At 33.8% G+C, this 27,470-nt stretch overlaps 2 long non-coding RNA genes and 1 pseudogene across 3 annotated transcripts; all 3 read left to right on the forward strand.

Moving 5' to 3' along the window:
* The first annotated feature begins 332 nt into the window (after window positions 1-332).
* Window positions 333-4,532, forward strand: LOC133671302 (uncharacterized). Of its 2 annotated transcripts, XR_009834277.1 has the most exons (9): window positions 333-348; window positions 658-698; window positions 1,055-1,107; window positions 1,191-1,300; window positions 1,992-2,211; window positions 2,666-2,785; window positions 2,891-2,958; window positions 3,935-3,991; window positions 4,309-4,532. It is a non-coding gene; the product is annotated as an uncharacterized LOC133671302 (long non-coding RNA). The 2 variants fall into 2 exon arrangements; XR_009834278.1 differs by lacking the exons at window positions 2,666-2,785; window positions 4,309-4,532 and having other exon boundaries at window positions 3,935-4,251.
* Window positions 4,533-9,018: 4,486 nt separating this feature from the next.
* LOC133671305 (uncharacterized) lies at window positions 9,019-14,885 on the forward strand. The gene is made up of 2 exons (XR_009834282.1): window positions 9,019-13,774; window positions 14,276-14,885. It is a non-coding gene; the product is annotated as an uncharacterized LOC133671305 (long non-coding RNA).
* A 4,301-nt stretch (window positions 14,886-19,186) lies between these two features.
* Window positions 19,187-20,875, forward strand: LOC133670785 (structural maintenance of chromosomes protein 3-like; annotated as a pseudogene).
* Window positions 20,876-27,470: the final 6,595 nt, after the last annotated feature.

Raw genomic sequence — 27,470 nt, forward strand, 5'->3', positions numbered from 1 at the left:
ACAATGGAGTTCCACGGTGGAGACAAAGACAAAGTACAAGTATGGAGCGAAGAGGCAGGATTTCTTGGATCATATTATGCAGCGCACAGCGGTCAAGAAACTTGAGGCCAACTCTTAAGTAGTGCAGTACGAGAACCTAGTGGAAGAGGAAAACATGTCAAAGCATCTGATAGAGACACACCGCAAGCCCAGCGCTAAAACACACCGCTGGAGCACTATACTCAACGGCCTTAACCTGCGCACCCACCCAACCCCTAAACCATTAACTCGCCCGCTCAAACCCAGTCCTCCACTACTCCTCATCTTCTTCAAGCCAAACCCCTTTCTAGTCGATGGAGTGACAATTTCGTAAGTTTTCTTGCTAATCTTGCTCCGCTACGCCGTGGTTTTAGTGCCTGTATTTGTTACTTAGAACTTGGGGTTTGAGACTTCGATTTTTGTATGTTCTGTAAATTTCTGGAAGTTGAAACCCTAGTTAGTAGTTAGTTTTTTTAAGCATTTATTTTTTAATCCTGGAAACTGTTTTTTTTTTAATTTCCTGTTTAAAAAAGTAAGAAAACTAATTTTTTAATTTTTTTAATTTAAATTAATTTTTTTCTGTCTCTAACCGTAAGAAAACTCCGCTAATGGTGTGCTGTTCTTTAATCTCTTTGATAGAAGGTGGATGATTCTGTAATTTCAGGATGTATGTAAAGCAGGTAATGTCGTGCCGGAAGTGGGAAATGTAGTGTTGTCGGTGTCTCTTATTTTGCACCCTTACTAATAATTGGATATTCTAAAGTGAGAAATGTAATGTTGAGGAGGAGATTAAATATGGCCTCCCAATAAAGAAATGTATAAATGGTGCAGGAAGCTTATAGAGTTGATGAAACTTGGAAAGAACAAAACATTTAACAATGTTTTAGCTTGAAGGCAATGACATTTAAGGCATGCATTCTTGCATGTCATCGGTGAAGAGTTCTGGGTCTGTTGATTTACTTGATTTAAACTTGTCAGTTAATAGCATTTGCATATGGCTTTAGGTGGAATCTTGATACTGGCATTTTTTTTTCAGGCATTTAACCTGCTTGCTTAGTTCTCTTCATTGTGCAACCAACAATAGGCAGGGTATCCACTCATTCAGCAGTGTAACAAGTTTTTCATTAGCAGATTTGTGACCATATCTAATGCTCGTTTTCTTCTTGATGCAGAGAACCAAAATCATATCGGATCTGCTGATATCTGTTTCAAAAGAATAGAGACAAGCCAGGATTAAAGTTCACCAAGATTCCTTAAGACTTGGTAGTGTGGGTGTTATCGGGTATACTCACATCTTTTTAAGCTTGTCCTGAATGTGCTTGAATGATCTCTCTTGGTGTTCTTTGTGAGTGATAAAAGTAGAGATAAAAAATATTGATAAAAAAGACCACCATATTAGATAATCCAGTCTGCAAGTTTTGGATTGTATAACATGCATGATGCGTTGAGGAAATAACAAAAAAACTAAAAGGATTGGTGAATCCACTGTATATCAAGAGACAACTTCCTATTCAATGGAACAGTGCAAAGTGCTTCTTGGCTGGCTTTTTTACCTCTTGCTCATTTCTTTTTGGCTGGCTTTCCCCCCTTCTATTCAGCTTATGTTGGTGGGCTTGGGCTAGGAGCATGCTTTTTTTTTTCTTGTGTTAATTTCCCTTCATTCGGCATAGGGCATTATGTTTTTTGGTTTGGGTTTCATTTGCTGGGGCTGGGATTGGGGCTGCTAGCTATTGGGTTAAGCTCATCTTCTCCTTTGTGTATGTGAATTTTTTATGTCTCTCTCTCCTGGTTTTCGTGCACTCTTCTCTTTCTCCATCGAAGCCACCAAGAACTGAGCTGTTAGGGTAAGGTGGGATTGCTTTTGTGTCTCTATTTGCCTCGCAATGATGGCGTGACTTATCAGCCTTCTTTTTCTTCTTTTTTGTCTGGGTTTTGGCTTGCTGTTTTTGGGGGATTTGGTGCTGATCTCGAAGGCTTTTGGCTCTGATTCGTCGGTCCTTTTCGCTTTATTGATGCATTGGAATTGCTGCCCATGAAAGGTGCTCCAAGTTGGCAAGTTGTGCAGGATGTTTGCAGGTTATACAAGGTGTTTTTGTGTTGGGAAGGCTTGTGTGTTGGGAAGGTGTTTGATCCTACGTGAAGCTGGATTTGTTTTGGGTTACCCAATCCATCTTCTCTGTTTGGGGGTTATAGGTATGGTTTTCATTTAGTTAGGTTTGGTGATGACTGATTCTCAGCTTGTTTTGGTTTGATTTGCTTTTTTATTTATTGCTATTCAGTACATCCTTGCCATGTTAAGTTAATTGAATTTAGGTTGAGCAGCACGTTAGCTATGGCAATCATGCATTCTGCCCTAATTACCATCTTTCCCATCATCGGCAGATGGGGTTTGACTTTTTGGATATTTTGGGTTGTGTCTATTTGAGTCTGATTAGGAGACTTGCAGAGAAGTTCTTATGTTATCCTATCTCATTTTTCCATTGTTTTGCATTCATACTCTCTCTTTTTCTCAGTGGTTAGCTCTACTTGGATTCCAATTGCTGTCATTTGTTTATTGTTAACTTCCAGGTTCCTATTATTCTTTCTTATCCCATTAAGAGCGCTTGTCATTTGCTCTTATTTGTTGTTGTGAGTTTGATTTTTGCAGTTTTATAAAGCTCAAAATTCTGTTATGGGCATACAGTACGTTTCTTTAGTAGCCATTCATTTTGTATTGAGTGATCTCTTCCACAACCTATGCAATTATTACAAGCATCAACTACTCGATGTATGTTTCATCATACACTATCTCATTTCCAATCTATGAGATTGAGGTATTTTCTCAATGTCACCCTTTTAAGTTTGTATTCTAATGATTGCTGTTATTTAACAGGGAGGTGCAGGAGATCAAGTTTTATCTGCTTTCGTTGAGATTGTGTTGATAATTCTGACAATGTCCCGGTAATACTTCATAACCTACTTCCTTTTCTTTTCTGAGGTATGGAGTGTAAATAATGGTCTAGATCTTATTATAAAAGGAGAAGGATCCTGATTTTTATGTTCATTTTTTTCTTCTTCTAACATATAATCTTATCTTTATCATTACAAATCTTCTCCCACAATGCTCCAGAATTTCTTTTGAATTAGTTGTTCTGTCATGAGGCATAATTTTCTTTGAGTAGTTCAGAAAGTCAAACTGTGGCCACCATTGATTGGGATAACAATATAGGATTCTGCCACTATCCTTCCTTCCATGCATGAAATTGGAAACCTGTCATGCTAGAGGAACGGGGGCGGGGGGCGGGGCATTGAAGTGCTCTATACAATTTTTTTTTCTCTATTTAAAACAAGCTATTTTTTCCTGCAATTAAATGCTATGGGATCTATGGTTGTTGTCCAGATAAAAGGTTAAGCACACAGATTCAATTAAGTGCTCTTTCTGCTTGGCATTAAAAATATGCTATTGATAGATAGAAAAATTAAAATGTTCTTGTGATATATTGCTAGATTAGAAATAGAAACAAACATAAAATATGGAAACATACATGAAATTTTCTACCCACATATTGGTTGATAACTATGAGAAATAAAAATGTTTTTAAATTTTTAGTCACTGAACATCCCATTTCATTCAAGCAATAGATTTGCTGGGCAGATGAGGTCCAAGAAGCTGCTTTGGTCTTGTGTGTTGATTTATTAGAAGTAAATGGTTTTACATTGCTGATCACTGAATCTCCCATTTCATTCAAGCATTAGATTCGTTGGGTAAAAGAGGTCCTGAAAGCTGCTTTGGGCTTGTGTAGATTTATCTTTCTGCCACCCTTAGTATTAATCATGTTGTTAACTCACCTTTTGATAAGTTTCGAGTCATTCAATGATCCTAAGTTATGATTCTGTCATGATTTGATCTCTAACTAATTGATTTCATGTTGTCTAGACTGTGGATGGCTACAAATTTGAGGGGTTATGTACTGACCAATAGTGATGGGGAAAGGTATATATATTATCTTGTTGTGCAGCATAGCTCTATTTTGTTGCCAAACATTTATGTTGTACTCCTAGACTTACTCTATCAACCACATTCTTAATATGAATAATTAAGGTATCCTCAGTTAGTTTCTCCAAATGTTGAAAGTGCATAGAATATTTAATCCACACAACAAGATGTAACTCCTCTCAAGAATACAATAGACCAGTCATACCATACATTCATGTTAAATATTTTTAATAAGTCTCTTTTGGGTACTTTGTTAACTTTAAATACTTGGAGTTTGACTGACCTTAAAAATTTTCTTATGATGCTTTTCTTAGGTAAAATGGCTGGAAGCTTTAACTTACTGTGAGACACCTATTGCATAAGCTTTTCTCTTATCATAAATAGTAAGGACCTTAGCATCAATGATTATGTTTATTATGACTTTCATATAACTTTTCATTTTTTTTTCTAAGATGATGAAACAAGAACACGTATGAAACATAACTCAAGACACTCTTTGTGTGGCCATAATATTGCTCTTGCTAATAAGGCTGTTACATGTTTTGCTGGCAATGATAGTTTGTTTTTAGACTTTTGATGTCTCTTTATACTGTGACTGTGCGATGCTCTTATTAGCATTTCTTTAATGGGTGCTGGTAAGGATTATGAACATTAGTTTTATCAATAGTGATGCACATCATTCACATATTTGCCCTTTTGCCCATGTGTTGTGTTAACAAATGCTGTTGCCCATAATTTTTTCCCAGATCTTTTTCGTGCTTTCCTAGGCTGCCAATAAGGCTGTTACGTGTTTTGCTAGCAATGATAGTTTGTTTTTAAATTTTGATGTCTCTCTATATACTGTGACTGTGCGATACCCTTATTAGCGTTTATGTAATGGATGCTGGTAAGGATTATGAGCATTATTCAATCAGGATAAAATTGTTGCTGCTGCAACTTGACTACACCTACTGGAGAAACCAGTTGAGAATATGATTGATTTGGTGACTGCCTTTATTTTTAACATTCTGTTCATGCAATGACTGTTTTGCTACTTAAATATGCATGGTGGATTGAATGGGTTCCCTATCTGCCTTATCAGATGAATTAACAATAAACTAAAAATGCTCAGTGTTTCACTGTGCAAGTCCATAGTGAAACACTGAGCAGTCTTCTTCTTTTTCTTTTTTTTTTTTGCTTTTTTTTCTTTTTAATTAATAATATATACTAAAAATGTTCAGTGTTTCACTGTGTAGTCCACAGTGAAACACTAAGCTGTTTTTTTTTTTTGCTTTTTTTTTGTTTTTTTTCTTTTAATGAATTTTTTTTGTTTAATTTAGTTTGTTAATGTTATTTTTTTTAGTTATCACACTTTCATGACGTGGATCCCGGGTTTGACGGGTTAACCTGGTTTAACGAATTAACCCGGAATGTTTTTTTTTGCTTTTTTTAAAGTTTGACGAGTTAACTTGAATTTTTTTTTTTGCTTTCTCTTTTTAATTAATTTTTTTCGTTTAGTTTAGTTTTTTAATGTTAAATTTCTTTCTATTTAATTATCAGATTTTCATGACACGTATCCCGGGCTTGACGGGTTAACCTCTTAATTTTTTTTTCTATTTAGTTATCAAACTTTCATGACGCGAATCCCAAGTTTGACGGGTTAACATGGTTTGAAGGGTTAACCCAGTTAATTCAGATTTTTTTTCTTCATTAGTTTTTTTTATTCCTGTTTGTTTTTTTTTCTTTGTTTTTTTTAATTAATTTTTTTAATTATCACACTTTTATGACATGACCTTGTAGCCAGACCCACATTCAAGGCTCTTGAGTTTGGTGTTGCAGCCAGACTCACTTAAACTTGAGTCATGTAAGTTTAATATTATTATTAAAATTATAAATATTACTAATAGGTCAAGCGTTGCAGCTAAACCAAAGGCTCTAGGGCATATCTTTGCAGAAAGACCTAACACTCTTAGATCTTAGCCGTTTTTGATATTTTTTATGCAAGAAAAAATTTTAACACGTGGCATGTGCCTTTGTTTTTTTTTTTCTCTTTTCCTTTTTAAGCCTTTTACTGTGGATTGCACAGTACAGTCCATAGTGAAAAAGCTGATGTCTTTAGTTTTTTTGTTTTTTTTAATTAATTTTTTTTAATTTAGTTTCTTATATTAAATTTTTTTTACTTAATTATCAGACTTTCATGACATGGATCCTAGGTTTGACGGGTTAACCTAGTTTATTCAGATTTGTTTTTAATTTTTCATTATTAGTTTTATTTTTCCTGTATGTTCTTTTTTCTCTTTGCTTTTTTCCTTTCTAATTAATCTTTTTTTTAATTTATTTCATTAATAATAAATCTTTTTTCTATTTAGTTATTACACTTTCATGACACGAATTCCAAGTTTGACACGTTAACCCGGTTGATTTGGATTTTTTTCTTTTTCCTCATTAGTTTTGTTCTTCTGATTTCATCTTTTAATATTGTATGCAGTCCACAGTGAAAAGGCTGAAGCCTTTAGTTTTGTTTTCTTTTTTTTTATGCCTTTCACTGTAGACTGCACAGTGTAGCCCACGGTGAAAAGGCTGATGCCTTCTTTTTTTTTAATTAATTTTTTTTATTTAGTTTGTTGATATTAAATTTTTTTCTATTTATTTATCAGACTTTCATGACACGGATCTCAGGTTTCACGGGTTAACCCAGTTAATTTAGATTTTCTCTGTTTCTTCATTAGTTTTTTTCTTCTTATAAGTTTTTTTTCTTTTATTGTTTCTTTTTATTTAATATTTTTTTATTTAATTTAGTTTGTCAATATTAAATTTTTTTCTATTTAGTTATCGACCAATGCTTTTGTTTTTTATTTTTTTTATTTTTGTTTTTTGCTGTTTTTATGCCTTTAATTGTGGAGTGCACACTGGAGTCCACAGTGAAGAGGCTGATGTCTTTTTGTTTGTTTTTTTCCTTTTTATTTAATTTTTTTCATTTAGTTTAGTTTGTTAATGTTTAATTTTTTTCTATTTAGTTATCAAACTTTCATGACACGGATCCCGGGTTTGACGAGTTACCCCGGTTAATTTTGTGTTAACCCGTTAATTTTTTTTTCTATTTAGTTATCAAACTTTCACGACACGAATTCAAGGTTTGACGGGTTAACCTGGTTTGAAGGGTTAACCCTGTTAATTCAGATTTTTTTTCTTTTTCTTCATTAATTTTTTTCTTCATTTTGGTTTTTTTCTTTGTTTTTTTCTTTTTAATAAATCTATTTAATTATCACACTTTTATGACACGACCTTACAGCCAGACCCACATCCAAAACTATTGGGTCTGGTATTGCAGTCATACCCACGTAAACATGGGTCATGCAAGTTTAATGTTATTATTAATATTATAAATATTTCTCTTGGGTCAGGCGTTCCAGCCACGCCCAAGACTCTTGGGTATACCTTTGCAAAAAGACCTAATACTTTTAGATCTTAATTTTTTTTGATATTTTTTATGCAAAAACCATTGACCCGCGGCATCGCGGGGGTCATGTAACTAGTTAATTTCTATAAGAGATGCCTTTATGATGGATGATTTCTGCACAATTATGTTGTTTCATTTACATTTTCATTGAGTCACTTTCTACATGCAACCATTGATTTATTTGATTTTTATCTTGAGAGAATATATAACCTGAGTGCATTTGAGTAGTTAAGGCCAAATGACGAGTTTGGGATCGGCTGGTGAGTGCACCTGCCATTCGTACCGTTCCAGCATTGTTTACCTGTAGTAACCCCATTTAGCTCTTCTGCTTCTATTCCTCATAGCTCAGTTTGTTACAACACTTTTAGTCACTTATGTACTCGGATAGCAACCATGATTATTGATCTGAATGTTGTGTGCTCTAGCCTTTTCAATTGTTAAGACATCTTAATAGAAAGCTTCTCCATATGGTTGCACATTTTGACCTAAACACTATAGATTTTTCTTTAACCATTTTTACTAGGTTCTTTGTCTGCTCGGCTTCTTAGATTAGTTCAAGTAATCCTCAGTTGACTTCTTGCATCATTCCTATAACAACCCGTGACATCTCGTAAGTAATTTACCTAGTCTATTAGATTGTGTTAAATATTCTCTCTTAGAGTTGTGTTCCCAATCTGCTAGACGATATTTGCACAGGATAGTCCTCCACCATGCTTGATCTAATTGAAATAGTATTGATCTAGTAGAAACATTGATTCAAGTTTTGCTGTTCTTAATTTATATGCAAGTCTGCTCGTGTAACTTATCCATCCACATGGTTCTGATGTGGTCCCTTTATTAAAAAAGTTGAAGTTTTCTCCCAATTTTTCCCCACGACTAGCGCAGGTTAGTTCTCCATCGTGCTTGTTTTAACTGAAATATTAGATCCAACAAAAACATTGGTTCGAGTTTTGTTGTTAATAATTTGTATGTTGGTCTACACACAAGTGAAAACTGAGTAATTACTTGTGCTATTTTGTTCCAGATGGTCATTTCTCAACATGTTTTGTTAATTGATTGTTGATGTTTTCATTAGCTTGGTGTGCAAATTTGGGTTGAAAGTTTTTGGCATGAGAAGCTTTGTAGTGATTGCTTTTGGAATCCAAGAATGGATAGTTGTGAGAGTTTTAATTTGATAATTGTGGTTGAGTGGTACCAACAATAAAAGTACGCTCTAAAGTACCTGCATATACGTTTCTGGTGTGCACCCCCAACCACAATGCTACTAGGAAATTTATATGATCTGCGAAGCAAAACACTTTTTACTTGATGTGATATTTGTAAGTAACTTAAATTATTTGACTCGCATGTTCTTGAATACTAGTGGAGCATTGTTTATACCCAAGGACTTGTCTATAAATGTGTGTGCTTTTTGAAAATTTGCATGAGCTAAATTGTTGATGAAGTTGATATGACTCCTGTAATGGTCTGCATGCTTATATCGCTGATTATTCTTCTTATTCTCCTAAGTATTTACCTAAACTGTAATCTGTTGAGATTTGGATGTGTCCACAAACTAATGGTTTGGACTGCATAACAGTGGATGGTTAGGATAAAAATCTTATATGTTATTTTTTACATGATGATTCTTATACATGTTTATGATGCCTTAACAAGTTACTAATGATCAGGTGATTAAGTAAGGAAGAAAGTTGATATGACGGGGGGTTTTTATGACTATCGATGCTCAAAGTTGAAGTTTATGGACATAATTATGTAGAACAGATTGCATTGAGGTAATAAATCTCATGAATGTGCACTTCCCATCAAATAGACTAAAATAAGAAAACAAAGCTAGAGACTAATTTCACAACTAATCTGAAATGACAAAAACAAAAGTTGGAAGCCATAATATCCTTTGCAAAGTTTGAAATGTTATATGGTGAAGCTGAATTGAAGGAGCAGGAACTAAATGATGCTAACTCATTAGCTGAAGTCATAAAACAAGAACTCTAAAGTGAGCTTTGAGTTGTTTCTAGGAACTTGATTTTAATATTTCACTATAAAAAGATTTTTTTGACTAGCTGTTCTTCTAGGTGTTTCTGACAGGATGGATAGACTCATTGGCTGAAGTCACAACAGAAGAACTATGAATTGTGAATCTGCTTTATTGTTTCTTTATGTGATAAATGACTAGTCTGAGCTTCAGTTTTTTGTTCTTGGCTTTTAATGTATTGTTAAACTATTATGTCTTGTAATTAATGTTTTAAATATATTTATCCTGCTTGATTTGCTAGTCGATATCTTTGCTGAAATCCTAAAAGATGATGTTTTGGTCTTGCCCCCACATATACTCGGTACGTACTGAGATAGGTCATGCTTCCACTTAAGCTTTCATCTTTTCAGAAGTGACATGCTCTCTTTTATTGGAACATATACTCGATACTTACTGAATTTATATGTAAGTCTCCACGTTTAACTTATCCATCCACATGGTTCTGATGTGGTCCCTTTATTAAAGAAGTTGAAGTTTTCTCACAATTTTTCCCTTGGATTAGCGAAGGTTAGTTCTCCACCGTGCTTGTTCTAATTGAAATAGTATTGATCCAGCAAAAACATTGGTTCGAGTTTTGTTGTTTATAATTTGTATGTTGGTCTACACACAAGTGAAAACTGAGTAATTACTTGTGTTATGTTGTTCTAGAAGGTTATTTCTCTACACACAAGTGAAAACTGAGTAATTACTTGTGTTATTTTGTTCTAGAAGGTTATTTCTCTACGTGTTTTGTTAATTGATTGCTGATGTTTTCATTAGCTTGGTGTGCAAATTTGGGTTGAAAGTTTTTGGTGTGAGAAGCTCTGTAGTTATTGCTTTTGGAATCCAAGGATGGATAGTTCTGAGAAAAAGTTTTAATTTGATAATTGTGGTTGATTGGTACCAACAATAAATGTAAGCTATAAAGTACCTGCATGTACGCTTCTGGTGTCCACCCCAACCACAATGCTACTAGGAAATTTATATGATTTGCGAAGTAAAACACTTTTTCTTTGATATGATATTTGTATGTAACTTAAATTATTTGACCGACATGTTCTTGAGGTAAGAACATGTTTATGATGCCTTATACATGATCCTTGTACATGTTTATGATGCCTTATACATGATGATCCTTCTACATGTTTATGATGCCTTAACAAGTTACTAATGATCAGGTGATTAAGTAAGGAAGAAAGTTGATATGACGGGGGGTTTTTATGACTATCGATGCTCAAAGTTGAAGTTTATGGACATAATTATGTAGAACAGATTGCATTGAGGTAATAAATCTCATGAATGTGCACTTCCCATCAAATAGACTAAAATAAGAAAACAAAGCTAGAGACTAATTTCACAACTAATCTGAAATGACAAAAACAAAAGTTGGAAGCCATAATATCCTTTGCAAAGTTTGAAATGTTATATGGTGAAGCTGAATTGAAGGAGCAGGAACTAAATGATGCTAACTCATTAGCTGAAGTCATAAAACAAGAACTCTAAAGTGAGCTTTGAGTTGTTTCTAGGAACTTGATTTTAATATTTCACTATAAAAAGATTTTTTTGACTAGCTGTTCTTCTAGGTGTTTCTGACAGGATGGATAGACTCATTGGCTGAAGTCACAACAGAAGAACTATGAATTGTGAATCTGCTTTATTGTTTCTTTATGTGATAAATGACTAGTCTGAGCTTCAGTTTTTTGTTCTTGGCTTTTAATGTATTGTTAAACTATTATGTCTTGTAATTAATGTTTTAAATATATTTATCCTGCTTGATTTGCTAGTCGATATCTTTGCTGAAATCCTAAAAGATGATGTTTTGGTCTTGCCCCCACATATACTCGGTACGTACTGAGATAGGTCATGCTTCCACTTAAGCTTTCATCTTTTCAGAAGTGACATGCTCTCTTTTATTGGAACATATACTCGATACTTACTGAATTTATATGTAAGTCTCCACGTTTAACTTATCCATCCACATGGTTCTGATGTGGTCCCTTTATTAAAGAAGTTGAAGTTTTCTCACAATTTTTCCCTTGGATTAGCGAAGGTTAGTTCTCCACCGTGCTTGTTCTAATTGAAATAGTATTGATCCAGCAAAAACATTGGTTCGAGTTTTGTTGTTTATAATTTGTATGTTGGTCTACACACAAGTGAAAACTGAGTAATTACTTGTGTTATGTTGTTCTAGAAGGTTATTTCTCTACACACAAGTGAAAACTGAGTAATTACTTGTGTTATTTTGTTCTAGAAGGTTATTTCTCTACGTGTTTTGTTAATTGATTGCTGATGTTTTCATTAGCTTGGTGTGCAAATTTGGGTTGAAAGTTTTTGGTGTGAGAAGCTCTGTAGTTATTGCTTTTGGAATCCAAGGATGGATAGTTCTGAGAAAAAGTTTTAATTTGATAATTGTGGTTGATTGGTACCAACAATAAATGTAAGCTATAAAGTACCTGCATGTACGCTTCTGGTGTCCACCCCAACCACAATGCTACTAGGAAATTTATATGATTTGCGAAGTAAAACACTTTTTCTTTGATATGATATTTGTATGTAACTTAAATTATTTGACCGACATGTTCTTGAGGTAAGAACATGTTTATGATGCCTTATACATGATCCTTGTACATGTTTATGATGCCTTATACATGATGATCCTTCTACATGTTTATGATGCCTTAACAAGTTACTAATGATCAGGTGATTAAGTAAGGAAGAAAGTTGATATGACGGGGGGTTTTTATGACTATCGATGCTCAAAGTTGAAGTTTATGGACATAATTATGTAGAACAGATTGCATTGAGGTAATAAATCTCATGAATGTGCACTTCCCATCAAATAGACTAAAATAAGAAAACAAAGCTAGAGACTAATTTCACAACTAATCTGAAATGACAAAAACAAAAGTTGGAAGCCATAATATCCTTTGCAAAGTTTGAAATGTTATATGGTGAAGCTGAATTGAAGGAGCAGGAACTAAATGATGCTAACTCATTAGCTGAAGTCATAAAACAAGAACTCTAAAGTGAGCTTTGAGTTGTTTCTAGGAACTTGATTTTAATATTTCACTATAAAAAGATTTTTTTGACTAGCTGTTCTTCTAGGTGTTTCTGACAGGATGGATAGACTCATTGGCTGAAGTCACAACAGAAGAACTATGAATTGTGAATCTGCTTTATTGTTTCTTTATGTGATAAATGACTAGTCTGAGCTTCAGTTTTTTGTTCTTGGCTTTTAATGTATTGTTAAACTATTATGTCTTGTAATTAATGTTTTAAATATATTTATCCTGCTTGATTTGCTAGTCGATATCTTTGCTGAAATCCTAAAAGATGATGTTTTGGTCTTGCCCCCACATATACTCGGTACGTACTGAGATAGGTCATGCTTCCACTTAAGCTTTCATCTTTTCAGAAGTGACATGCTCTCTTTTATTGGAACATATACTCGATACTTACTGAATTTATATGTAAGTCTCCACGTTTAACTTATCCATCCACATGGTTCTGATGTGGTCCCTTTATTAAAGAAGTTGAAGTTTTCTCACAATTTTTCCCTTGGATTAGCGAAGGTTAGTTCTCCACCGTGCTTGTTCTAATTGAAATAGTATTGATCCAGCAAAAACATTGGTTCGAGTTTTGTTGTTTATAATTTGTATGTTGGTCTACACACAAGTGAAAACTGAGTAATTACTTGTGTTATGTTGTTCTAGAAGGTTATTTCTCTACACACAAGTGAAAACTGAGTAATTACTTGTGTTATTTTGTTCTAGAAGGTTATTTCTCTACGTGTTTTGTTAATTGATTGCTGATGTTTTCATTAGCTTGGTGTGCAAATTTGGGTTGAAAGTTTTTGGTGTGAGAAGCTCTGTAGTTATTGCTTTTGGAATCCAAGGATGGATAGTTCTGAGAAAAAGTTTTAATTTGATAATTGTGGTTGATTGGTACCAACAATAAATGTAAGCTATAAAGTACCTGCATGTACGCTTCTGGTGTCCACCCCAACCACAATGCTACTAGGAAATTTATATGATTTGCGAAGTAAAACACTTTTTCTTTGATATGATATTTGTATGTAACTTAAATTATTTGACCGACATGTTCTTGAGGTAAGAACATGTTTATGATGCCTTATACATGATCCTTGTACATGTTTATGATGCCTTATACATGATGATCCTTCTACATGTTTATGATGCCTTAACAAGTTACTAATGATCAGGTGATTAAGTAAGGAAGAAAGTTGATATGACGGGGGGTTTTTATGACTATCGATGCTCAAAGTTGAAGTTTATGGACATAATTATGTAGAACAGATTGCATTGAGGTAATAAATCTCATGAATGTGCACTTCCCATCAAATAGACTAAAATAAGAAAACAAAGCTAGAGACTAATTTCACAACTAATCTGAAATGACAAAAACAAAAGTTGGAAGCCATAATATCCTTTGCAAAGTTTGAAATGTTATATGGTGAAGCTGAATTGAAGGAGCAGGAACTAAATGATGCTAACTCATTAGCTGAAGTCATAAAACAAGAACTCTAAAGTGAGCTTTGAGTTGTTTCTAGGAACTTGATTTTAATATTTCACTATAAAAAGATTTTTTTGACTAGCTGTTCTTCTAGGTGTTTCTGACAGGATGGATAGACTCATTGGCTGAAGTCACAACAGAAGAACTATGAATTGTGAATCTGCTTTATTGTTTCTTTATGTGATAAATGACTAGTCTGAGCTTCAGTTTTTTGTTCTTGGCTTTTAATGTATTGTTAAACTATTATGTCTTGTAATTAATGTTTTAAATATATTTATCCTGCTTGATTTGCTAGTCGATATCTTTGCTGAAATCCTAAAAGATGATGTTTTGGTCTTGCCCCCACATATACTCGGTACGTACTGAGATAGGTCATGCTTCCACTTAAGCTTTCATCTTTTCAGAAGTGACATGCTCTCTTTTATTGGAACATATACTCGATACTTACTGAATTTATATGTAAGTCTCCACGTTTAACTTATCCATCCACATGGTTCTGATGTGGTCCCTTTATTAAAGAAGTTGAAGTTTTCTCACAATTTTTCCCTTGGATTAGCGAAGGTTAGTTCTCCACCGTGCTTGTTCTAATTGAAATAGTATTGATCCAGCAAAAACATTGGTTCGAGTTTTGTTGTTTATAATTTGTATGTTGGTCTACACACAAGTGAAAACTGAGTAATTACTTGTGTTATGTTGTTCTAGAAGGTTATTTCTCTACACACAAGTGAAAACTGAGTAATTACTTGTGTTATTTTGTTCTAGAAGGTTATTTCTCTACGTGTTTTGTTAATTGATTGCTGATGTTTTCATTAGCTTGGTGTGCAAATTTGGGTTGAAAGTTTTTGGTGTGAGAAGCTCTGTAGTTATTGCTTTTGGAATCCAAGGATGGATAGTTCTGAGAAAAAGTTTTAATTTGATAATTGTGGTTGATTGGTACCAACAATAAATGTAAGCTATAAAGTACCTGCATGTACGCTTCTGGTGTCCACCCCAACCACAATGCTACTAGGAAATTTATATGATTTGCGAAGTAAAACACTTTTTCTTTGATATGATATTTGTATGTAACTTAAATTATTTGACCGACATGTTCTTGAGGTAAGAACATGTTTATGATGCCTTATACATGATCCTTGTACATGTTTATGATGCCTTATACATGATGATCCTTCTACATGTTTATGATGCCTTAACAAGTTACTAATGATCAGGTGATTAAGTAAGGAAGAAAGTTGATATGACGGGGGGTTTTTATGACTATCGATGCTCAAAGTTGAAGTTTATGGACATAATTATGTAGAACAGATTGCATTGAGGTAATAAATCTCATGAATGTGCACTTCCCATCAAATAGACTAAAATAAGAAAACAAAGCTAGAGACTAATTTCACAACTAATCTGAAATGACAAAAACAAAAGTTGGAAGCCATAATATCCTTTGCAAAGTTTGAAATGTTACATGGTTTTTAATTGTAGGGGCAGGAACTAAATGATGCTAACTCATTGGCTGAAGTCATAACACTAACTCTAAAGTGTGCTTTGAGTTGTTTCTAGAAACTTGATTTTAATATTTCACTATAAAAATATTTTTTTGACTAGCTGTTCTTCCAGGTGTTTCTGACAGGATGGATAGACTCAATGGCTGAAGTCACAACACAACTCTGAACTGTGAATATGCTTTATTGTTTCTTTATGTGATAAATGACTAGTCTAAGCTTCAGTTTTTTGTTCTTGCCTTTTAATGTATTATTAAACTATTATGGCTTGTAATCAATGTTCTAAATTAATTTATCCTGCTTGATTTTCCAGCCGTTATCCTTGCTGAAATCCTAGAAGATGATGTTTTGGTCTTCCCCCACATGTACTCGGTACTTACTGAGATAGGTCATGTTTACATGGTTCCACTTAAGCATTCATCTTTTCAAAAGTGACATGCTCTGTTTTATTGGAACTTATAGGTATAAGAGGAGTTTGAAAGAGTTGCATAAAATGCTTCATTGGTGCAATGAGCATTTCAACAGTTCAGCCATGTAAACAAGGAGGCACTAGATCAACATGTAAATCTCACTAGGAAACAGGAGGAACTTCAGACACGGCAAGCTGAACTTGAGGCAAGTGACAAGGTACTACGGTACTGGATGTTAATGGTTAAATGTCTTCTGTTGTACTTATTGTTTTTAATGTGAGATTATGATTTATGTATCTTTATTTCAACGATAAACATAAGCCATAAAAAAATAGACTGAGCTTGAGCCTGATGTGAAAGACGTGCTAGAGAGAATTTCAGAACATATCCAAGCCAAGGTATCAAACTGTAGCAAAGAGAAAAATGCTAATTATTTTTTGGGGATAAAAAATGTTGAATGATTTTATTTAAAATGTGCTTTGCTTTCAGGATGATGCTATGATTTAACGTGTGCTATGCTAAAATGTAAGGTATCTCCTCAACTAAAATTTTCCATATATTACTACCTAAGCTATAATTTCAGCTGAAAGGGCCTCACTTTAGGTTTTTGTCCTCTACTGTCAATAAACTAATTTATACAGCTAACATGGTCGGTAATAATAAAACACAGTCTAGTAGATGGAGAATTTGCAAATAAGTAATTAAAACATCATTATTTAAGAATTATTTGTGTATTTTGTTACTTAATTTATGTTAGGGGATTTTATACCTTCTTTGATTTGATCCAGTGGAGGATTTGGGGGACCTGAATAGACACACATAGTCGAGTGAAATTTGATTTTTTGCAATTTGTACAGGTTTCCTTACTCTTGTGGATATGAACTCTTCTACTTTCGTCGTAGATTCAAGGAAGCTTTTGTGGATTTCTAGGTTTTCTTTCCTTCACTTGTTGTTGGGTGATTTTTCGTTTTAGTCCAAGGAACCGGAACCATCTTGTTATGAGAAATAATTGATTTTTCTTTTCCACATTAACTGAACACTTCGATGATAAGTTTTTTACCTTTTCCAGATGCTGTACTGGCTACAAATGTTCGGGATTTATTCAAGGTCTATAGCAGTAACTAGTAGATGCCCACCATTATACTAAAAACAAGACCCCTTTGAAAATTTCTAGTTTTATGATGAGCTGTCTTCAAGGTTTATGTGTAAATGTATGGATTAATTGAAATTAGATAAGTATGTTTTGATACTTGGTATGAGTATACAATTGAACTTCTTAACTCTGTTGTTGCAAGTCCTCGTGCCTCTCTTACCATTTCCTTTATATTCTGATTTTTTGATTTTAAACAAGTCATCTACTTCAGGAAGAAAATTATAGGCTGAATGCAGACTTCAAAGAGCGAAATGCCTACGTTGAGAGCTGCAGAGCTGAAATCGTTATTTTCTAGTCTCATGAAGGATTCAATAGTCATAAAGCATAGAGAAACAAGCTACAGGAAGCATGTATCTTTTTCTCTTTCTATTTTGGTCAGGCTTATTGAAAGGGCATAGTTTGACTAGACTTTTCTGCTTCTGTAGATCATGGTGAAAAAGGAAAGTGAACTTATTGTTGAATTTGATAAGCTAAGACCACAAGTGTTCTTATTCCTCTGCCGTTGGGTCCTCTTTATGGGAAAAATCTCTTGTAGATGTCACTAATCAAATAATGAGCTTAAAGCCACTGTGACCACGAAACAAGGTGAGGCGGGCACAGAGCTCATTGATCACTTGACACCATAGGAAAAACATGAACTATCCCAGCTGAACTAAGAAATAAAAGATCTTAAAGAGGAGCTTATTAAATTTAGAACAGATCGCATCGAGGTAAGATATCTCAACCTTGTTGAGAAGCAACTGTACTTATCCTTAACAGGTATTTGTTCTGTTTCACATGAAGCTTTTGTGGCCTTCCAAGCTACTTCCATATTTATGATCTGCTTTCTGATAGGCCTCTTGCTTGCTGTCATGCATGCCTATATGCTAATGGGTGTATGGTAATACATTGCCCCAAAAGTTTCTGTATATTTGTTGCTAACTGAGGTGGGTGACTTTTTGGAAGAAAATAGTTTATTATCGTTTATTATTGCCACCTGTTGCACTAGAGGTGATAGACTGATGTTGCACTGATGTGTCTTGGCCTCAAACCCTAGAAAAATAATATTACTTGTCACTGAAAAATGAGTAAATAAAAAGAAACGAATTATTCCTCATGCTTTTACAATGTCTATCTGCTATTTGTGATTTATTAAGATACATTTTGAGTATTAACATTAGTTTTTGTTACTATGAAGGTAAAGGTGATGGTACAAATGCAGAATCTGGAGCACAAGAAGATTTTCTCATCCAGGATGAGATTTCACTGTTGATGGCCACCTCAAATAGCAAGTTGCTGGCATGACTATTTTTTTATAGTAAATGGATGGCTATATTGTTGCGTGTGAGAGTCATGAGAGAATTCATTAAGAGTAAAAATTTGATTGGTGGTTCCATGTTGCTATGTTATTTTAACATGACTGCAAAATGCTTTATACAATGTCCCCTGGATCCATGTTAACTTTTTCCTCATAAAGATATTGTTGCATATGGTGTGCGTTCGATTGTCGTTTTCTTCTTGTCCTCTCATTTGTTAAGCATGTTTTCACCTTTCAACAGGTTGATAAGGAGGAATTGCATCCCTGTAGAACAATTGCTTCTCCGTAGAAAAGAATCTATGTTCTTTATGCACTCTATTTCTCATTGCCTTTTGATTGGTGCTTCTTTGTTGCTATTTTATTTTAATATGACTGCAAATTGCTTTATACAATGTCCTTGGATCCATGTTACCTTTCCTTATAAGAGAAATTGTTACCTATGGCGTGCATTCATTTGGTGTTTTTTTCTTGCCCTCTCACTTGTTAGGCATATGCTTTCACAACTGGTTGATTAGGAGGAATTGCATCTCCATAGAACAATTGGTCTGAAAAAGGATGAGTATTTTTTGGATGGAAAGCACATCACGTTCATCTATGTTCTTTATGCACTCTATTTCTCACTACCTTTTCCTTTGTTTTTGGAAGATCAATGATTGAAAGTAATAATTTTTAGGAAAATGAAAGTTATGAATTTATTGGAAAGTGATGGGTTCTCTTGCTCCAATCTATACTATGTAGAGCAGCAAGGAAAGGTTTGATTCTTTGAACCTTTTGTTATTGCTTAATTTTCCCAAAAATCATGTATATTATTTTCCTATTGATTTTAAAATTTCTTTTGTTTCTCGTGACAATGATAGCATCATTGATAGTGATGAAAGACTTTGAGTGTCTTGATTTATTGAAAGAAGTTAGTGGCACTAAAGTGTATGAAGAGAGACGCCATGAAAGAATATTTGATTCCTTGAACCTTGTTAGTGATTAATTTTGCTAAAAATTATGTATATTCTTTTCCTATTGATTTTTAAATTTCGTGTTTCTTATGACACTTAATAGATAGCATCATTGACATTGTTGACAGGCTCCGAGTGTCTCGAATGTGGGATGTCATGAAAGTTTGAAAATTATTCCGGAAACATGCAAGGAAGGGATAGTTGAGGCGGGTTTTCTTTTGTTGATGGTTTTTCAGGGTGTATAATTTTATTTTCTCTGTTAAACAGGGATCAATAGAAAAAAATAATTCAAGTAGTTCAGTACTTGGATGAGAGGCTGAAGGACCCGTATGAAGAGAAAAGGGAGCTGAGAAAATATCAGCAGCTTGACAAGCAGTGAAAATCTCTAGAATATACTATTTATGATAAGGAACTCCAATGAGCTCAACATATATTATTGGAGGTCAGTAGTTGTTAGATGTTTGGAGATGCATAAGGTTTCTTCATGTAGTGATTTTATGAATCTCGCAAAATATGCACCAAATTGTTAGTTGAAGCATCGAAGGACAGGCATGCTGGTGACAATAAGGTTTCTTCCACTAGTTGTTGTTCCTTGTCCTTTATGTGTGTATTTATTACAAGATAATTTTGGAGTTTTAAACAACGAACTGAAAGGTGAGCTTAATTCTTACGTTAAAAATAAAATGTTTGACAGTTATGTTATTCTTTATCAGGTTCTTGTTTCTAGACTAGTTTTGGAAACTGTTGGATTTATAATCAGCACCGCAATCCAGGAATTAAACATTAAATTGACAATCTTGAGGGTAGAATGTCGCGAAGTGTGAATGGCTAGTTGCCATACAATGAGTGCTGCATAAAGATTTAGGTCTAGTATTTCTCATTCATATTCATTGTTGGAGACTTTTACTTTAGCCCCTCATGGCTTGCTTGGAAATGGCAGTGTTTTAGCATCAACTAGTAGGAAGAGTTGTGCTTGTGCTGTGATTTTTTTGATGCTGTGTTTTTTCTTTTCCTTCAAGATTTCTCTAGACTGTTTATCATTGGAATGACATATTCTTTTCTTCTTTAAAAATAATGTTACAAAATGGAAATCCTTGGCCATAGTTATATCAAGTGGTGTGTTAGATTGTCTTGACATTCAATTTCAAGACTCTATCCAGGATCTAAATTGTATTGTTTCATTTTTTTCTCTTGAGGCAAGGTAGTGCCCTTATATCTTTATTTGTCTCCTTCCAGGTGAAGGAGGCTCGAAGCAAGGTCTCTGAGAAATTGGCTAAGATGCATGATGAGGTGTTGAATGCCCATGAGGAATCGAAGGACTTGGAGAAGGTGCTCAAAGATCTTACAAAAGAAGTTCAAGCATTGAACATAGAGAAAGAGGTAGCAGAGAAACGAGAAACAGGAAGCGATAAAAAAAGCAGAAAGAGCTTGAGCTTGATATGAAAGACCTGCAAGAGTCCCTAGAGTGTATTTTCTTTCCTTATCTTGATGGTTCTGTGTATGCCAAAATAGCAATTTATATGGTAGAAGGATTTTTGGTTTGTGCAGGATCTTTCTTTCATAAACAATTTTGGCAACTTGCAGTCTAATGGAGCGTGAAAAGCAGCTTAGCATCCTTTATCAAAAAACAAGGTCGGGCAACCCATTTTCCAGCAAAGCTACTCGTGAACAAAGGCTGCAAAAGGAAAATGGTGATTTACAATGTCTTTTTTCTTCAAATTTGGCTCAGGCAAGAGTTCAAATTAGTCTATTATGATACTTTAACATTAATGCAGATGTATGCTAGTGTTGTCAGAATCTTCCAATAGGTGGCACTTTCTTATCTCATGCTCATCATTTAATTAGGAAAGGATTAGGCCCTCATATCTGATAATTCCCTGATCAAAACACAATGTTAAGGGTTTTCTTTTTTATTTTCTTTTTTGAATTGTTTAGGTAGTTTTAGTAAATTGGACTTAACAGGAGTTATATCTAAAGAAATGATTAACCTCTCTGGCATATTATTTGTTTAATTTCTTCATTTTGTTTCCATTCCTTGGATTGCAGGCAACTTGTGTTTTTTTGCCTTTTCTTTTCTTTATAGGTATGCAAATTTCAAGAGGTTACTCCTTAGTATATTTAGGTTGAAAGGGACAATGTCAACACACTTATTGAATACTATAAGGGTGTGCCTTAAAATAGGATGTTACTCTTTAGTATATTTAGGTGTGAAAAGGACAATGTCAACACACTTCTTGAATGCTATAGGGGTGTAGCTTAGAATAAGCTACAATGTAAGGCATCTCCTCAAGTAAAAGTTTCTACATGTTACTACCTAATTTATGATTTCAGCTGAAAATTCCCCTCACAATAAACTAATTCATACAGTTGACATTGCAGATAATAATAAAACATGGTCTATAGAACACAATTATTTAAGAATTATTTGGGCATCTTATTTCCTGCTTTGGTTTGGCCTAGTGTAGGATTTGAGGGACCTGTATAGGCACCCATTTTTTCAAGTCTTAATGCTAGATGCTTGTTGAGTGAAATTTGAGTTTTTGCAATTTTGCATGTTTCCTTACTCTTGTGGATAACAACACTTCTACTTTCTTGTAGATTCAGGGAAGCTACTTGTGGATTTCTTGGTTTTTTTCTTTCCTTAATTTGTTGTTGGGTGATTTTTTTCAATTTCACATGTTTCCTTGCTCCTGCGGATATCAACACTTCTACTTTCCTTGTCGATGTAAGGAAGCTTCTTGTGGATTTCTACGTTTATTTTGTTCTTCACTCGTTGTTGGTGATTTTTCATTTTTGTTTTCCTCAATCCTTTGGTAAGCTTGCGTTGCAGTCTTTTGTTTTGATCTACGTGATTTTAATCAGCATTTCAATTTTATATGTTTTTTCATCTTTTCAGAATGTTGGCACAATTATTTTTATCAATAGTGTTGCACAGCCTTTTATGTCCATGTTTTGTGTTAACACATGCTCGTGCCTGTTATATTTTCCTAGATCTTTTCTGTGCTTTCCTAGGCTGCTAATAAGGTTGTTACATGTTTTGCTGGCAATGATAGTTTGTTTTTAGACTTTTGATGTCTCTTTATACTGTGACTGTGCGATGCTCTTATTAGAATTTCTTTAATGGGTGCTGGTAAGGATTATGAACATTAGTTTTATCAATAGTGATGCACATCATTCACATATTTGCCCTTTATGCCCATGTGTTGTGTTAACAAATGCTGCTGCCCATAATTTTTTCCCAGATCTTTTTCGTGCTTTCCTAGGCTGCCAATAAGGCTGTTACGTGTTTTGCTAGCAATGATAGTTTGTTTTTAAATTTTGATGTCTCTCTACATACTGTGATTGTGCGATACCCTTATTAGCGTTTCTGTAATGGATGTTGGTAAGGATTATGAGCATTATTCAATCAGGATAAAATTTTTGCTGCTGCAACTTGACTATACCTACTGGAGAAAGCAGTTGAGAATATGATTGATTTGGTGACTACCTTTATTTTTAACAAAACTGGTTTCCATTCTGTTCATGCAATGACTGTTTTGCTACTTAAATATGCATGGTGGATTGAATGGGTTCCCTATCTGCCTTATCAGATGAATTAACAATAAACTAAAACTACTTAGTGTTTTACTGTGCAAGTCCATAGTGAAACACTAAGCAGTCTTCTTCTTTTTCTGTCTTTTTTTTTCGTCTTTTTTCTGTTTTTTTTGTTTTGATTTTTTATTCAGATTTTTTTAATTTTTCTTTATTAGTTTTTTTCTTCTTGTGTGTTTTTTTTCTCTTTGCTTTTTCCTTTTTAATTAATCTTTTTTTAATTTATTTCATTAATAATAAATCTTTTTATATTTAGTTATAACACTTTCATGACACGAATTTCAGGTTTGACAGGTTAACCTGATTTGGCGGGTTCACCCGGTTGATTCAGATTTTTTTCTTTTTCCTCATCTTTTTTTTAATTTATTTCATTAATAATAAATTTTTTTTCTATTTAGTTATTACACTTTCATGACACGAATTCCAGGTTTGATACGTTAACCCGGTTGATTCAGATTTTTTTTCTTTTTCCTCATTAGTTTTGTTCTTCTGATTTCATCTTTTAATATTGTATGCAGTCCACAGTAAAAAGGCTGAAGCCTTTAGTTTTTTTTTTTGCTTTTTTTTATGCCTTTCACTGTACACTGCATAGTGCAGCCCACGGTGAAAAGGCTGATGCCTTCTTTTTTTTCTTTTTAATTAATTTTTTTTATTTAGTTTGTTGATATAAAATTTTTTTCTATTTATTTATCAGACTTTCATGACACGGATTTCTGGTTTCACGGGTTAACCCAGTTAATTTAGATTTTTTCTCTTTCTTCATTAGTTTTTTTCTTCTTATAAGTTTTTTTTCTTTTATTGTTTCTTTTTATTTAATATTTTTTTATTTAATTTAGTTTATCAATATTAAAATTTTTTCTATTTAGTTATCGACAGATGCTTTTATTTTTTCTTTTTTTTTTGTTTTTTTGCTGTTTTTATGCCTTTAACTGTGGAGTGCACACTGGAGTCCACAGTGAAAAGGTTGATGCCTTTTTGTTTGTTTTTTTTCCTTTTGTATTTATTTTTTTTTCATTTAGTTTAGTTTGTTAATGTTCAATTTTTTTCTATTTAGTTATAAAACTTTCATGACACGGATCCCGGGTTTGACGAGTTACCCCGGTTAATTTTGTGTTAACCCGTCAATTTTTTTTTCTATTTAATTATCAAACTTTCACGATACGAATCCAAGGTTTGACGGGTTAACCTGGTTTGAAGGGTTAACCCTGTTAATTCAGATTCTTTTTCTTTTTCTTCATTAACTTTTTTCTTCATTTTGGTTTTTTTTCTTCGTTTTTTTAATTAATCTATTTAATTATCACACTTTTATGACACGACCTTACAGCCAGACCCACATCCAAGACTATTGGGTCTGGTATTGCAGTCAGACCCACTTAAACTTGGGTTATGCAAGTTTAATGTTATTATTAATATTATAAATATTTCTCTTGGGTCAGGCGTTGCAGCCACGCCCAAGACTCTTGGGTATACCTTTACAAAAAGACCTAATACTTTTAGATCTTAATTTTTTTTGATATTTTTTATGCAAAAACCATTGACCCGCGGCATTGCGCGGGTCATGTAACTAGTTAATTTCTATAAGAGATGCCTTTATGATGGATGATTTCTGCACAATTGTGTTGTTTCATTTACATTTTCATTGCGTCACTTTCTACATGCAACCATTGATTTATTTGATTTTTATCTTGAGAGAATATATGACCTGAGTGCATTTGAGTAGTTAAGGCCAAATGCTGAGTTTGGGATCGGCTGGTGAGTGCACCTGCCATTAGCACCGTTCCACCACTGTTTACCTGTAGTAACCCCATTCAGCTCTTCTGCTTCTATTCCTCATAGCTCAGTTTGTTACAACACTTTTAGTCACTTATGTACTCGGATAGCAACCATGATTATTGATCTGAATGTTGTGTGCTCTAGCCTTTTCAATTGTTAAGACATCTTAATAGAAAGCTTCTCCATATGGTTGCACATTTTGACCTAAACACTGTAGATTTTTCTTTAACCATTTTTACTAGGTTCTTTGTCTGCTCGGCTTCTTAGATTAGTTCAAGTAATCCTCACTTGGCTTCTTGCATCATTCCTATAACAACCCGTGACATCTCGCAAGTAATTTACCTAATCTATTCTATTATGTTAAATATTCTCTCTTAGAGTTGTGTTCCCAATCTGCTAGACGATATGGCATAATCAGTAGCAGTTTCTTGACCTTCTGCCATGGTCACTTTATCGTTTGAATGATGTACTCAGATAATTATGCACCTTAATGCTTTGAAATGGGGACAAGCCACTTTTATCCCACTAAACAGGTAAGGATAAAGTATATGTGTGTAGTTTATCTATATGGTTCTGATGTGGTACCTTTATTAAAAAAGTTGAAGTTTTCTCCCAATTTTACCCCAGTATTTGCACAGGATAGTACTCCACCATGCTTGATCTAATTGAAATAGTATTGATCTAGTAGAAACATTGATTCAAGTTTTGCTGTTCTTAATTTATATGCAAGTCTCCTCGTGTAACTTATCCATCCACATCGTTCTGATGTGGTCCCTTTATTAAAAAAGTTGAAGTTTTCTCCTAATTTTTCCCCACGAGTAGCGCAGGTTAGTTCTCCACCGTGCTTGTTCTAACTGAAATAGTAGATCCAACAAAAATATTGGTTCGAGTTTTGTTGTTAATAATTTGTATGTTGGTCTACACACAAGTGAAAACTGAGTAATTACTTGTGCTATTTTGTTCCAGATGGTCATTTCTTAACATGTTTTGTTAATTGATTGTTGATGTTTTCATTAGCTTGGTGTGCAAATTTGGGTTGAAAGTTTTTGGTGTGAGAAGCTTTGTAGTGATTGCTTTTGGAATCCAAGAATGGATAGTTGTGAGAGAGTTTTAATTTGATAATTGTGGTTGAGTGGTACCAACAATAAAAGTACGCTATAAAGTACCTGCATATATGTTTCTAGTGTGCACCCCCAACCACAATGCTACTAGGAAATTTATATGATTTGTGAAGCAAAACACTCTTTCCTTGATGTGATATTTGTAAGTAACTTAAATTATTTGACTCGCATGTTCTTGAATACTAGTGGAGCATTGTTTATGCCTAAGGACTTGTCTATAAATGTGTGTGCTTTTTGAAAATTTGCATGAGCTAAATTGTTGATGAAGTTGATATGACTCCTGTAATGGTCTGCATGCTTATATCGCTGATTATTCTTCTTATTCTCCTAAGTATTTACCTAAACTGTAATCTGTTGAGATTTGGATGTGTCCACAAACTAATGGTTTGGACTGCATACTGTGGATGGTTAGGATAAAAATCTTATATGTTATTTTTTACATGATGATTCTTATACATGTTTATGATGCCTTAACAAGTTACTAATGATCAGGTGATTAAGTAAGGAAGAAAGTTGATATGACGGGGGGTTTTTATGACTATCGATGCTCAAAGTTGAAGTTTATGGACATAATTATGTAGAACAAATTGCATTGAGGTAATAAATCTCATGAATGTGCACTTCCCATCAAATAGACTAAAATGAGAAAACAAAGCTAGAGACTAATTTCACAACTAATCTGAAATGACAAAAACAAAAGTTGGAAGCCATAATATCCTTTGCAAAGTTTGAAATGTTATATGGTGAAGCTGAATTGAAGGAGTAGGAACTAAATGATGCTAACTCATTAGCTGAAGTCATAAAACAAGAACTCTAAAGTGAGCTTTGAGTTGTTTCTAGGAACTTGATTTTAATATTTCACTATAAAAAGATTTTTTTGACTAGCTGTTCTTCTAGGTGTTTCTGACAGGATGGATAGACTCATTGGCTGAAGTCACAACACAAGAACTATGAACTGTGAATCTGCTTTATTGTTTCTTTATGTGATAAGTTCTTGGCTTTTAATGTATCGTTAAACTATTATTTCTTGTAATTAATGTCTTATATATATTTATCTTGCTTGATTTGCCAGTCGATATCTTTGCTGAAATCCTAAAAGATGATGTTTTGGTCTTGCCCCCACATGTACTCGGTACTTACTGAGTTAGGTCATGCTTCCACTTAAGCTTTCATCTTTTTAGAAGTGACATGCTCTCTTTTATTGAAACATATACTCGGTACTTACGGAATTTATATGTAAGTCTCCTCGTTCAACTTATCCATCCACATGGTTCTGATGTGGTCCCTTTATTAAAGAAGTTGAAGTTTTCTCACAATTTTTCCCTTGGATTAGCGAAGGTTAGTTCTCCACCGTGCTTTTTCTAACTAAAATAGTATTGATCCAGCAAAAACATTGGTTCGAGTTTTTTTGTTTATAATTTGTATGTTGGTCTACACACAAGTGAAAACTGAGTAATTACTTGTGTTATGTTGTTCTAGAAGGTTATTTCTCTACACACAAGTGAAAACTGAGTAATTACTTGTGGTTTTTTGTTCTAGAAGGTTATTTCTCTGAGATAGGTCATGTTTACATGGTTTCACTTAAGCATTCATCTTTTCAAAAGTGACATGCTCTGTTTTATTGGAACATATAGGTATAAGTGGAGTTTGAAAGAGTTGCATAAAATGCTTCATTGGTGCAATGAGCATTTCAACAGTT

This window comes from Populus nigra, chromosome 13 (assembly GCF_951802175.1).
Source record: "Populus nigra chromosome 13, ddPopNigr1.1, whole genome shotgun sequence".
In the NCBI taxonomy this organism is placed as follows: Eukaryota; Viridiplantae; Streptophyta; class Magnoliopsida; order Malpighiales; family Salicaceae; genus Populus; species Populus nigra.